Here is a 13,808-nt window from a genome sequence, read left to right as displayed (position 1 = left end):
TACAAGATGTAGGCTATCTGTCGAAAACTTGCTGGTTAGTGCACTGTGATGAATCAACTTGTAGTTAATGTTAACATCAAAGATTTGCTTATCTCAATATTGATGCATGATATGTAACCTAAGATTAAGTCCGAATTTCTTTGTCAGTACAATTTTTCTGTGTTCTAAATTCATTACTGTAGTTGCATTATTTTCTTCAAATATAGAAAACTCAACAGTCCTGGTAGCTGCAAAAGTGGTTTACATGGCTTGGTTTAAGTATATTATGTTCTTATTTCTTTCCACATTTGGCTTTTGCCACTACTGGACAAAACAATTATGGAAGTATTTCTAAATCTCCACACGACCAGAAGATGTAATACTAGTCACTACAAGAAATTTTGATTGTTTTTCAACAAAATTATTTATCATTAAAAGTATTAAATTTGTCATGATATATTTTTTTTGATTAATTTTATTTGTTACTATGTTTGTTAGAACAACCCTGTCATGTAAAGTATATTGTGACAAAATTCTGTTTGTTACCATTTTATAGTATTTATTATAACAATGAAATTTTGTTACTATAATTAACTTATCACAATAAAATATTTGTTACAATCAATTAAAAATTTCGTCACGAAAACTAAATTTTATCATAACTAACTTATATTTTAACATCAAATATAAAGAGTTTTTGTGCCGAAAATAAATACTGTAACAAAAACTATTTATCACGGTTTCTATTCCGTCACTAAATATAAAATAAGGAGACAAAATATTTATTAAAATAAAATATTTATTTTATCACAAAAAGTAAATTTTATCACAATTAACTTAAATTGTGATATCAAATAAAAAAAATTCGTGACAAAAAGACATGTTATAACAAAATTTAATTTCTTACCGCTTTTATTTCGTCACTAAATATTTTCTATAAAATTTTTCAGTGACTAAATACTTTTTTTTTTGCAATTTGTTATTGTGAAAGAATATTATTTCGTCACAATCTTTTTATATTGAGAAATTAATATTTGTTATAAATTGCTATTTTGATTAAATAAATTTGTCACAATTTTTATTTTAACAAAAAATTGTGACGAAATAAATTTGACATAATTTTTTATTTTGACTAAACTTACCGTGTTATCGTAACTAAATAAATTTGTTACAATTTATTATAGTGATGGTGAAAGAATGTTATTTGTCATAATTTTTTATATTGAGAAATTAATATTTGTTATAAATTGTTATTATGACTAAACAAATATGTCAAAAAATAACATAATTGTTAATTTGAGAAAATATTATGACTAAATAAATTTAACATAACTTTTTATTTTGATTAAATTTAATATTCAATATTCTATAATCAAATGAAAGTTTCAGAGGGATTTGTAGAGCAGTTTTTACCAGCTTCTTTGCAATTCCCTGCGTGGACCAAAGCCAATAAAATGTAATTTTTTTTGTTCTTTCATAATCCTTATTTTAGGATGAAATTCAATATTCTATAATTAAATGAAAGCTTCAGAGGTTAGAACGGTTTATTCACCTCGATGATTTATTTTGCAAGAATTGTAACACCGTTGCGCATGCTATAGCTTGAATTCACCTCAAAAGCTAAACAAGAACTACTGACCAACTACATCATCGGTGGGTGGATGTATCAGTGGTTGTTGCTTGTCATTGCTTGAGTTGCAACACTACGATATCGAGGTGATAAACATCATTGCTTGTCATTTCCTGAAACATAATTTCCACCACAACATCTCTGTGTTTCACAAAGCCAAAGAAATTTCTCATATCACAACGTAGTTGCCTTAGATTTAGGGTTATCCAAACCCAACAGCAATGGTAATCGGGCACTTGTTATGCCCGAGACACCATATTAAACTTCATCAAAATTACTCTCACTAACGTTTTTCTTTCGACATAATGTTGTAATAAGATTAGGAAAGACCAACGCACTAGTTTTCTTACTTAAGCAATCATGCACTTGTTTAACAATTATCTTACCCTTATTAATAGTACGCGTAACCATAATAGAGGGTTACCGTTGTGTTATGGGCGGTTGTCATGAGCTTATGCTTCATGAAATGGTTCCAAAATTTTTCTTATGGTTGAAGTCGTTCCACATTTATAGTGTAACGATTGGTTTGTCGGCCATTACAAGAGGTATTTGAAAAAGACAAATCCTCCAAAACTTCGTCGTAAGTTGTAATGTAAGTATCTCTCTCAAATTTTTCATGTTGATCTTCAACACCATGCAAATGAAAATACTGATTAATGGAAGACGGTGTTAAACGAATGTATTTACCATGGACAAAAATGGAATGTTGATTTGACTTGGAAATATTGGCATAAAACTCCTTCACTAAAGCAGCATTAACGGGACTGGGGTGTCTCAAAAACTTGTGCCATTTTAATGGCTCAACAATGTCCATCACATTTGACCCAAAGCCACCATCTTGCTCACCAGTGAAAATGAACCCAACTCAAAGAAAATCTTACGGTTTTTGAAATTTTGAAATCGTGCCTTTGCTTCATCATTTTCAAACTGTTGAAGAATAGGAGCGTCTGCCTCTGTAGGTATCTAACACACCATTGTTGTAGCGTTTTGAAGGAAGAAAAATGAAAAAGGAGTGAGCTTTGTGTTCTTGAAGATTTTCGGCTATGGAGGAAAATGAGAGAAGAAGATGTAAGGAGAAGTTAAAGGAAATAGTGAGAAAGATGGAGTGAGTGGACGGTTGAAAAGAAATGACTGAATGGGGTAAATGGGTAGGTAGGAAAAAGAAAAAGTTGGGCACACTCAAGCATCATGCAGATACAACACTTCCTTGTCACATAGAGATGGAACTCCATTGTAAGCTTTCAAACGCTGGCCGTTGACTTTGAAGATTGTCCCATCATATATGTTCTTGATGCCAACAGCTCCATGGGAATAAACATGATGCACCTCAAATGGTGTTGACCATCGATATTTAAGCTACCCAGGGAAACGTTTTAGTCTGAAATTGTAAAGTAGCACTTGTTGGCCAACATGAAAATGCCTTGGCATCAGTTTTTGGCCGTGTCAATTCTTGTTTTTTTCCTTGTATATCCGTGCATTTTAATGTGCTTGTGTCCTAAACTCTTCCATTTCATTAAGTTCCAGTAGTCTCTGCTCTCCAGTTAACTGAGCATCAAAATTCAATTGCTTAATGGCCCAGTACTGTAATACCCATCTCCCGTATACCTTTCCGTACACGAGATATAGATGTCACATAACTTTTAAAGCATTTCCTTATTTGAAAATCCGTAATATTTTGTTTCTTTTTATAAAACATTTTAATTTAATGATAATAAAACATTTCATTAAACTTACGTAGGAAAACAAAAGTAATGTTCAAACATTTCATCTTTTTACATCATGGTAAATCAAATACTTTTCAGAGCATTCTTGGTAAATATATTACATGCCAATTAAATACATCAAAAAGTAGACATGGATGTCGTACAGTTACTGATGAGGTGACCCTTGCTTTGTGATGTTAGATGATCTTCTTATTCCGCTTGAATAATAACCTACGCGTGAAATTAACAGATGCTAAGAAATATCTTAGTGAGGCATAAATAATCATAAGTAAAATTCTAAACAAGAGTATATCATGACAATTTCTAATATCCATTAACTCTTTCAATTCATTATACACTCTGTAGTTTACACCTGTAGTGCCAATACAGTCATTCCCCAAACTTACTATAATTTACGTAAATTCATAAACTTATTATGAATTTTATTTCTTATTTCTTATTTCTTAATTCTTACACACAATGCTCATACGGAAATTCATAAACTTATTATGAATTTCTTAGTTTTGCACACACAGTGCCCATACGGAAATTCATAAACTTATTATGAATTTCTTAGTTTTGCACACACAGTGCCCATACGGAAATTCATAAACTTATTATGAATTTCTTAGTTTTGCACACACAGTGCCCATACGTAAATTCATAAACTTATTATGAATTTCTTAGTTTTGCACACGTAGTTCCCATACAGAAATTCATAAACTTATTATGAATTTCTTAGTTTTGCACACGTAGTTCCCATACAGAAATTCATAAACTTATTATGAATTTCTTCGTTTTTCACACATAGTGCCATTTGGTAATCACCTTACATATATTAAGCAACAAGCATCTATGACTATCATAACATATAAGTACATAATAAATGCACTCACCTGGCTTGCCTCGCTATTATATCCAAAACGCAAATCTGATTACTCAACTGCTTTGCCTTTGCCTTTCGTTTTACTTGACTCGGGAGCTTGATTTCGATCTACTCAAGCATCCATGAAAGACACGTAAAATATCAAATGTTAGTATATTCCCTAACATTTATACTTAAACAATTACTCAAAACACTATTATTAAATTTTCTATGACAATCTTAGCCTATCTTACAATTTATGCTCAATAGTATCGGTACCCTACCATGGTATCGATACTTCTATATTGTGGTACCGATACTCCCTTTAAGTATCGATATCATTTCTACATTCTAGATCCATGGTATCTATACTCTTCTCCTAGTATCGGTACTTCTATATTATGGTACTGATACTCCCTTTCAGTATCGATACCGTTTTGGCATTCTGGAATCTATGGTATCGATACTTTCCTTTTAGTATTGATAACTCATAAGTACCGATACTAATTGTATTAGTACCGATATTGTTCATCATATTTCTACCCATTTAAGCCTATAGTTTTGGTACTGTTCTATCAGTACAAATACCCTTACCCAGATTTTTTATTTTTCAGCTCGATTCTTACCCAAATTTTGTCAAATTTCCTTATGTTTACACCCAACAATACTATTAAACTCTTCTTTACTTATCCGTACTAATTTTCCTTCATTTAGCTTCTTAAAAAATTAACAACCTCTCAAGAACATTTCAATCTAAGAATCATACCACTTTTTCTAACATGTTTTTAAACCCATCCAATGCTTCTAATCTCTTGTCTACTTCTTTGACAAGTCAAATATACTAGTAAACATCAATAAAACTCATATATTAACATATCATTCAAAAACCCATTTTCCTAAATCTCAAATATTTCATCTGTCTCTTAGTTTTAATCTTATTGAACCCTTCCTTAAGCCTCTATAATACTCAATGATTCAAAAACCAACAAAAAATGAGAGGATAAACTATCCAAATGAAACCTTACCTTTGGCTATGAATGAGAGCTCTTCCATATGAAAGAAGAAGAAAAGAGATGGTTTTTGTTAACTTACTTTTCCCGTTTTCCCTTACTTTAATACCTGATTAAAAATGAACTTTAAATTCATTTCCCTTTAAAGGACCAAAATGCCCTCTTTATTCATCTATTGTTACAAACTAGTCTAAAACACTATTCCAAAACATTTTCTCATCTTTTATCATTTATTCAAAAAAATCCTCAAATTTTAAAACTTTTCACTAAAGTTCCTGACCTGATATTTGGGGTATTAAAATTCTCCCTTTAAGAAAATTCATCCTCAAATTTAAAGAAGCACCTGAAATGAAGAGATGTGGAAGCTGCTTCCTCATGTCCTCCTCTCTTTCCCAAGTAGCTTCTTCTACCTTATGATTCTACCAGAGCACTTTAACTAACAGAATCCTTTTGTCACACAATTTCTTATTTTCCTTAGCTAAAATCCTTAATGGTTCTTCCTCATAAGTAAAATCTGGTAGATTTCTATCTCTTTAAGCCTAATGACATGGGATGAATCTGATCTATACCTTCTAAGAATCGATACATGGAAAACATTGTGGATCTTGTCCATATTCAGAGGCAAAGCTAATTGATAAGCTATGGTTTTAACCCTTTTTTAAGATCTCATAAGGTTCAAGAATCTCAGACTCAACTTTCCTTTTTATCAAAATCATAATACCTTCTTCCAACGTGACACCATCAGAAATACTTTATCCCCCAATTGAAATTTGATTTCCTTTCTTTTCGAATCAACATAAGACTTCTGGCGATCAAAGGCTATCTTTAGATTGTTTTGGATAATTTTTACTTTTTCCTTCATTTCTTTCATCAAATTTGGGCCAACTAGGTCTCGATTTCAAACCAATTTAATAGTGTTTTGTACTTCCTCCCATACAAAACTTCCTACGGGGCCATCTTAATACTAGATTGACAACTATTATTATAAGAAATTTTGCTAAAGGCAAATATCTTTCCCATGATCATTTAAACTAAATCTCACATGCCCTTAGCATATCCTCTAGTATATGGATAGCTCGTTCTAACTGCCCATCTGTTTGCGGATGAAAAGTTGTACTGAAGTTCAATCGAGTACCCAATACCTCGTGTAAAGACTTTCAGAATATGACAGTAAACCTTGGGTCTCGATCAGATACTATTGATATAGGCACTCCATGCATTCTAACTATTTCTTTTATATATAACTCCACATATTTATTCATCGAGTAATCTACTCGAACTGGAATAAAATGAGCCGTTTTAGTCAATCTATCTACAATTACCCATATCGAGTCCTTTTTACATGGTGTCAAAGGTAGCCCCGAAAAAAATCCATGGTAACTCGCTCCTACTTCCACTCAGGAATGGATATCGGTTGAAGCAATCCGAAAGGCACTTGAAGTTCAACTTTCACTTGCTGACATGTCAAATATTTTGCAACAAACTATGATACAACTCTTTTCATACCAGGCCACCAATAACGACTCTTTAAATCGTGATGCATCTTATTCTCGCCTGGATGCATCGTCAAAGTACTATAGTGTGCCTCATAAAGAATATATTTCTTCAATTCATCATCATTATCGAGAATGCAAAGTCTTCTGCGGTAATATAAACATCCATTATCCCTTATTTCGAAGTCTTTGGCCTATTATTTTTTGACTTACACCATTCTCAGCAAGCATTTCTCATCTCGACCTTGCAACTCTTTTACCCGGTCTAAAAGCATCGACTTTAACTTTAGTTCAGCAGTCAAGGCCTCATCTTTCTTTAAAGACATGCGTATCTAACACCCGTAAAGTTGTAAAAGTCTTTCGAATGAGTGCATAAGCTACCATATTAGCCTTTCCGGGATGATAATCAATAATCAAATCATAATCTTTTAAGAGATCAATCCATATTCTAAGTCTCAAATTCATCTCCTTTTGAGTCATCAAGTATTTTAGACTCTTGTGATCCGTGTAAACATGAAAACTCTCACTGTAAAGATAATGGTGCCAAATTTTCAAAGCAAACACTACTGCTGCCAATTCCATTATGGGATACATCACTGAAAATAACATAATCATTACATGAGTCAGGTTGCACAAGCATTGGGGCCTCTGTTACTATTCTCTTTAGCATTTTAGAACTTTTCTGGCATTTTCCCGTCCACACAAAAGGCACATCCCTTTTTAACAACTTAGTTAGTGACAAAGCTAACATTGAGAAGTTCTTCACAAACCACCTATAATAGCCAGCAAGCCCTAAGAAACTCTGAACTTTCGTAACATTCTTTGGGGGTTGCCAATCTACAATGGCTTGAATCTTTTTAGGATCTACTCTTATGCCTTCTGCAGAGACTATATTACCAAGGAAAACAATCTCAGCTAACCAAAATTTACATTTGGACAGTTTCACATACAACTTCTTTTTACGAAGTATCTGAAGAACCACTCGAAGATGGGCATCATTCTCCTCTCTTGACTTGGAGTACACTAATATATATCATCTATAAATACCACCACCAATTGATCCAAGTAGGGTTGGAATACTCTGTTCATTAAGTCTATAAATGCTTTAAGTGTGTTAGTTAATCCAAATGGCATTACCATGAATTCGTAGTGTCTGTACTAAGCTCGAAAAGCTATATTTGAAATATCATCCTTCTCGATCTTTAACTAATGGTACCTTGACCTCATATCTATCTTAGAGAACACTGCTGCTCCTTTCAGTTAATCAAACAGGTCATCAATCCTGGGAAGAGGATACTTGTTTTTTTATTGTTCCTTTATTTAACTGACGATAATCAATACATAACCGCATAGACCTGTCCTTCTTTTTCACAAATAGCACAGGTGTTCCCCAAGGAGAAACATTGGGTCTAATAAATCCTTTATCAGGTAGCTCTTGCAATGGTGATTTTAATTCTCTTAACTCTATTGGAGCCATTCGATACGGAGCCATAGAAACAGGTTCGATACCTGTGTAAACCTCAATCTTGAATTTTACTTTATGATCTAGAGGTAAACCTGATAATTCTTCCAGAAAAACCTCTGGAAACTCTTTAACTATTGAAATATTGTTTAATCTCACTTCCGGTACTCGAGTGTCTATCACATTAGCTAGAAAAGCTATGTATCCCTTTGACATCATTTTCTTTGCAGTTATGACCGATATCACATTGGATGGTGATTTCACTTTATCACCTATCAATACTATTTCAGAGTCTTCCGTACCTTTTAAGAATAATCACTTCCCTCAACAATCTACCCACCCATGATGTGGAGACAACCAATTCTTTCCCAAAATGATTTCAAACTCATCGAAGGGAAACTCCATCAAGTTTACGGAGAACACCACCCCTTGAATTTTAATTGAACATTTTCTACATACCTGAGCTACGCTTGAACTTTGACCCATAGGGCTTGCCGCTATCATTTCACTATTAATTGGTTCTAAAGGAATTCCTCTAGTTCTAACCAACATTGTACAAATACAAGAGTGCGTAGAACCAGGGTCAACTAGAACAAATACAGGTTCATCAAAAATATGGAATGTACCTTTATGATCTCGGGATCATCTCGATCCTCACTGGTCTTTATATTATAAATTCGAGCCACTCCCCGAGTTTCTTGTCGCTGACTAGCCTCAGATTGACTGCCTGATCTTCCTTTTCCTCTACTTCTACTAGGTTCAGCTACTGATCTCTCAGTTTGTACTGATTTATCTCCAGATTTCTTTGGACAATTTCGGGCATAGTAACCAAATTAACCACAATGAAAAGAAGAGTCGGAGAGTAATCTACATACTCCCTAGTGTGACCTACCGCATATCTGACATAGAGGTCTCTCTCCAAAAGCTCTACCCGAGCTAGCAGCAAAGGAATGAAACTGTTTAGTTTTCTATGAAGTTGCAACAGAATCATCTCTGTTAGTATATCGGGAACTTGAGCCCTTGCCTCTCTTAGCATGATATGTAATTGAAGACATTCCAATCCTTTTTTCTGTCTGCATACTCTGCTCCACTGCTAGAGTCTCCTCTTGAGCTCTATCAATAGCCTTATCTTGGTTTATAACTTTTTGCAGACTAGGCAAGTTTAAGGCCAACATCATCTTTCAACTTAGGCCTCAGACCCTTAATAAACCAATCACGTCGAGCTTTATCATTATAAATTACCTCAGTAGCATAACGACTAAGCTTGTTTTATTCAGCCTCATACTCATGCAATTCTCGATTGCCTTGCTTCAAATTAAGAAATTTAATAATAGTTACCTCATAAACTGCTCCCCAATGTACTTTTTCTTGAACTCATCTTGAAAGAATTGCCAGTTCACTTGTTCAAGTGATGGATACATCGTCGTATTTGACCACCACACCCGAGTTGAACCTCGGTGTAATGATACAACTCTACCCACCTTTTCATGATCGGGAGCAATGAAGACTTTCCAACATCACCATACATCATTTAACCATAAATCAACTTCCATCGGACCTTCACCATCTTCTCCCCGAAACTCAGGAGCTCCCAAACTTCTTAACTCCTTAGGGATTAAAATTCGTGGTGCTTGAGAAGCAGGGGGAGGTGGAGGAGGTTGGAATCATGTCAATATAGCATTGAGAGCTTGCATAAAAGCTCCAAACTCTGGCACGGGCATACCCTGATGTGCCGATGCACTGGCGTTCTTAGATGAAATCGAATGTTCACTATTCTCTTCATAACTTTCACTACCTGATCCATCACTATTCTCTCGATCAGTCGCTCTTCTCGAATTCGTAGAATCTGACATCTAGTATTACATTCATAAGGATAATACTTAAGTTAGTAAGGAGAGACATCGATCATATTCTAACTATATCCTATCAGTAACCTTGAAATCTTAGTGGCATTTAAACCCTTTTTACATTAAAATAACTCAATTTCGGCCAAGAATCCACTAAACCTGTACCTCTGATACCAATAAATGTAACACCCATCTCCTATATACCTTTCTGTACACGAGATATAGATGTCACATCACTTTTAAAGAATTTCTTAATTGAAATCCGTAAAATTTTGTTTCTTTTTATAAAACATTTTAATTTAATGATAATAAAATATTTCATTAAACTTACGTAGGTAAACAAAAGTAATGTTGAAACATTTCATCTTTTTACATCATGGTAAATCAAATACTTTTCAGAACGTTCTTAATAATTCTATTACATGCCAAATAAATACATCAAAAGTAGACATGGATGTCATACAATTACTGATGAGGAGACCCTTGCTTTGTGATGTTAGATGATCTCCTTATTCCGCTTGAATAATAACCTACGCATGAAATTAACACATGCTAAGAAATTTCTTAGTGAGGCATAAATAATCATAAGTAAAATTCTAAACACGAGTATATCATGGCAATTACTAATATTCATTAACCCTTTCAATTCATTATACACTCTATAGTTTACACCAGTAGTGCCAATACAGTCATTCCCTAAACTTACTATAATTTACGTGGGTTGCACAACCACTACCAAATACGTAAATTCATAAACTTATTAGGAATTTTTTAATTTGCACACACAGTGCCCATACGAAAATTCATAAACTTATTATGAATTTCTTAGTTTTGGCAAACAGTACCCATAAGAAAATTCATAAACTTATAGTTTTGCACACACAGTGCCCATACGGAAATTCATAAACTTATTATGAATTTCTTAGTTTTGCACACACAGTGGCCATATGGAAATTCATAAACTTATTATGAATTTCTTAGTTTTGCTCACAAAGTGGCCATATGGAAATTCATAAACTTATTATGAACTTGTTAGTTTTGCACACATAGTGTCATTTGGTAATCACCTTACATATAATAAGAACCAGACATCTATGACTATTGTTAACTTCCTAAAAAGGCTACTTTTAAGGCCTTTTTCACTTAAGTTATTGTTTGTTTAAAAGCTCATTTTAGGCATTTTAGGATCATGTAGTTGCATATAGTGCATTTGTGGTGGTTGTGCTATTTTATTTCTTAATGGTGTTGTTTGAGGGAAAGGTGCAGTTTATTTGTGGTGTGCAGGGAATAGCAAGAAAAAAGAATTCTTTGGGAAGTATTGCCGCGGCATCACACGTTGCTAAAGCAGATTGAAATGCCTTGGCATTTCCGGCATAGAAAAAGATAAAAAATTATTTCTGCATAAGGACAGCTGGCACTGGACAGCTGTCTCTGCACGTGAAGGACTGCTGTAACCGCCTGCCAGAGCTGCCAAAGGACCACTGCCACTTGGAAGATAAGGTTCACACCCAACATGTGATTCTAGGGGTATGAGGGGTATTTTGCACCCAACAACCTCATCATTACCCCTAGATATTTTTTATTATATATGACACCTCATGGGGGAGGAGAGAAGGAGGACACATACGATAGCAAAAATCACATTTTTATTTTCTCTTTTCCTTTCTTCTTCCTTGGGATATTCCTCCATTGATAAAGCTCTAGGGAGTGGCGAGCTAGGATCCGAAAGGAGCTAGCGAGCTAGGTGGTTCGTGGTGGCCGAGAGGAGACCTCCGGTGGCGAGTCGAAGGCTTCTTCTCAACTTCCCTTTTTGCTGCTATTTTATATTTATTTGTGGGTTGTTGGAACAAATATTTTTATGACTTTGTGTTTGGATATTTTGAACCCCACCATGAACTAACTTATTTGGTGGTGGTTGATTTAATGGTTGTTTGAACTTATTTTTAATGGTATATTTAAGTTTATTTTGGTTCTTTATTTACTTTTCTTATGAATGCTTCACCATCTAGGCTTGTAAGAGGCATGAAAATGTCCATTTCTTAGATGAAGGTTAGGTATTCGGAAGAATCCTAAGCTAAAAATACTTGTAAGTATTCGGAAGAAACGCAAGATAAAATCCTCATAAGCAATGGGTTATAGTATTTTCAAGGGGCTTTGAACCGGCCTAGGAGTATTATAATCTAATCCCTTAGATCTCGGAAGAGACTAGGATAGGATTTCAACGACTAAAAAGGGTGTCTTTATCAATAGGGTAGCTGTCCAACATCGTTGAGTGAGAGCAGATGCCTTGGCATCCTATTCTGTTAGGTTCTTTAGAACACTTTAGGAAAGCCCTGTCGAGTAAGTAAAGACCAGTTAGCTTAAATATACTTGAGAAATAAGTTTAGCATGCGTAGATCAATCCCTACCATTCATTTTCTTGGAAGCTTGTCACGTGAGGATTATTTTCTTTTCATTTTATCTTTATTTACTATTTTACCATTTTTCATTGTCTTGACATTTCACCATACTCAACATTAAACAACCATCATTGCCATTGCATTTCCATTTGCTACACCATCAGACCATCACTACATATCCACCAGCATACATATTTACATTACCGTGACATTTGTATATATCAAGACTTACTATACTTAGATAATTTAGTGCATTGCTTTGGTTAGACTTTAGTAATTTCACCCAATCCCTGTGGAGACGATACTCACTCATCATTATATTACTTGAGCGATTGTGTATACTTGCACATTATTTGCGTATAATTTATAGTACTCACAACAGGTGAACAAATTTTTGGCGCCGTTGCCAGGGATTGGCAGCCTGAAGTTATTTAGTTTTTCCAGAGCATTTTATTTTGTTTTTCATTTTTATTTGTGTATAGTTTACTTTATATTTTTGTTTTATTTTCAGGTTTATCTAGTGTTTGCCTAGAAGAAATTCTGAAGAGCCTTTGGAACCAATAGAACCTGAGATTGAAAGATTCTTTAGAAGAAGAAGATGTGCTCAAAGAAATATGTATCAGATTGGAAACCAAGACATTGGTCAGGATGATGGAAATCATAATGTCGCGGCATTAGACAATGTTGATCCTGCTGTTAGGCCTTGCGTTATTCGCGATCACTTAAATCCGATGCTGGATGATCTGAATCCTGGGATTGTGGCACCTGAAATTCAATCTGCACATTTCGAGCTAAAACCAGTCATGTTCAACATGTTGAATTCTATTGGGCAGTTTGGGGGTATGCCAACTGAAGATGCCAGGCAGCACATTCGCAATTTTCTGGAAGTTTGTGATTCTTTTCGCCAAAAAGGAGTGCATGAGGATTTTCTGAAATTAAAGCTTTTTCCGTATTCATTGCGTGACCGAGCAAGGGCTTGGTTGAGTGGTGTACCAGCCAGTTCTATGGAATCATGGGCTGATCTTTGCAAGAGTTTCTTATTGAGGTACAACCCACTAAACATGAATACGCAGCTAAGGAATGAAATATCTTCTTTTTGCCAGGGCGACGATGAATCCATGTATGAGTGTTGGGATCGTTACAAGAGTTTGCTTCGGAAGTGTTCATATCATGGTTTTCATGATTGGACTCAAGTATTCATGTTCTATAATAGAGTCAATGCACCCACGAGGATGTTACTGGATGCCTCGACAAATGGGACATTGCTGGATAAATCACCTACTGAGGCGTTTGCTATATTGGATAGAATTGCTAATAATGATTATCAGTTTCCTTCCTCAAGGCTTGGGAGTGGAAGGAGAACACCTAGAGCATTTGAGTTAGATACCAAGGATTCGGTGTCCGCTCTACTCTAAGCCAT

The sequence above is a fragment of the Hibiscus syriacus genome, unplaced genomic scaffold (genome assembly GCF_006381635.1).
Source record: "Hibiscus syriacus cultivar Baekdansim isolate YM2019G1 unplaced genomic scaffold, ASM638163v2 tig00011277_pilon, whole genome shotgun sequence".
In the NCBI taxonomy this organism is placed as follows: domain Eukaryota; kingdom Viridiplantae; phylum Streptophyta; class Magnoliopsida; order Malvales; family Malvaceae; genus Hibiscus; species Hibiscus syriacus.
Note: the sequence above shows the minus strand (reverse complement) of the source record.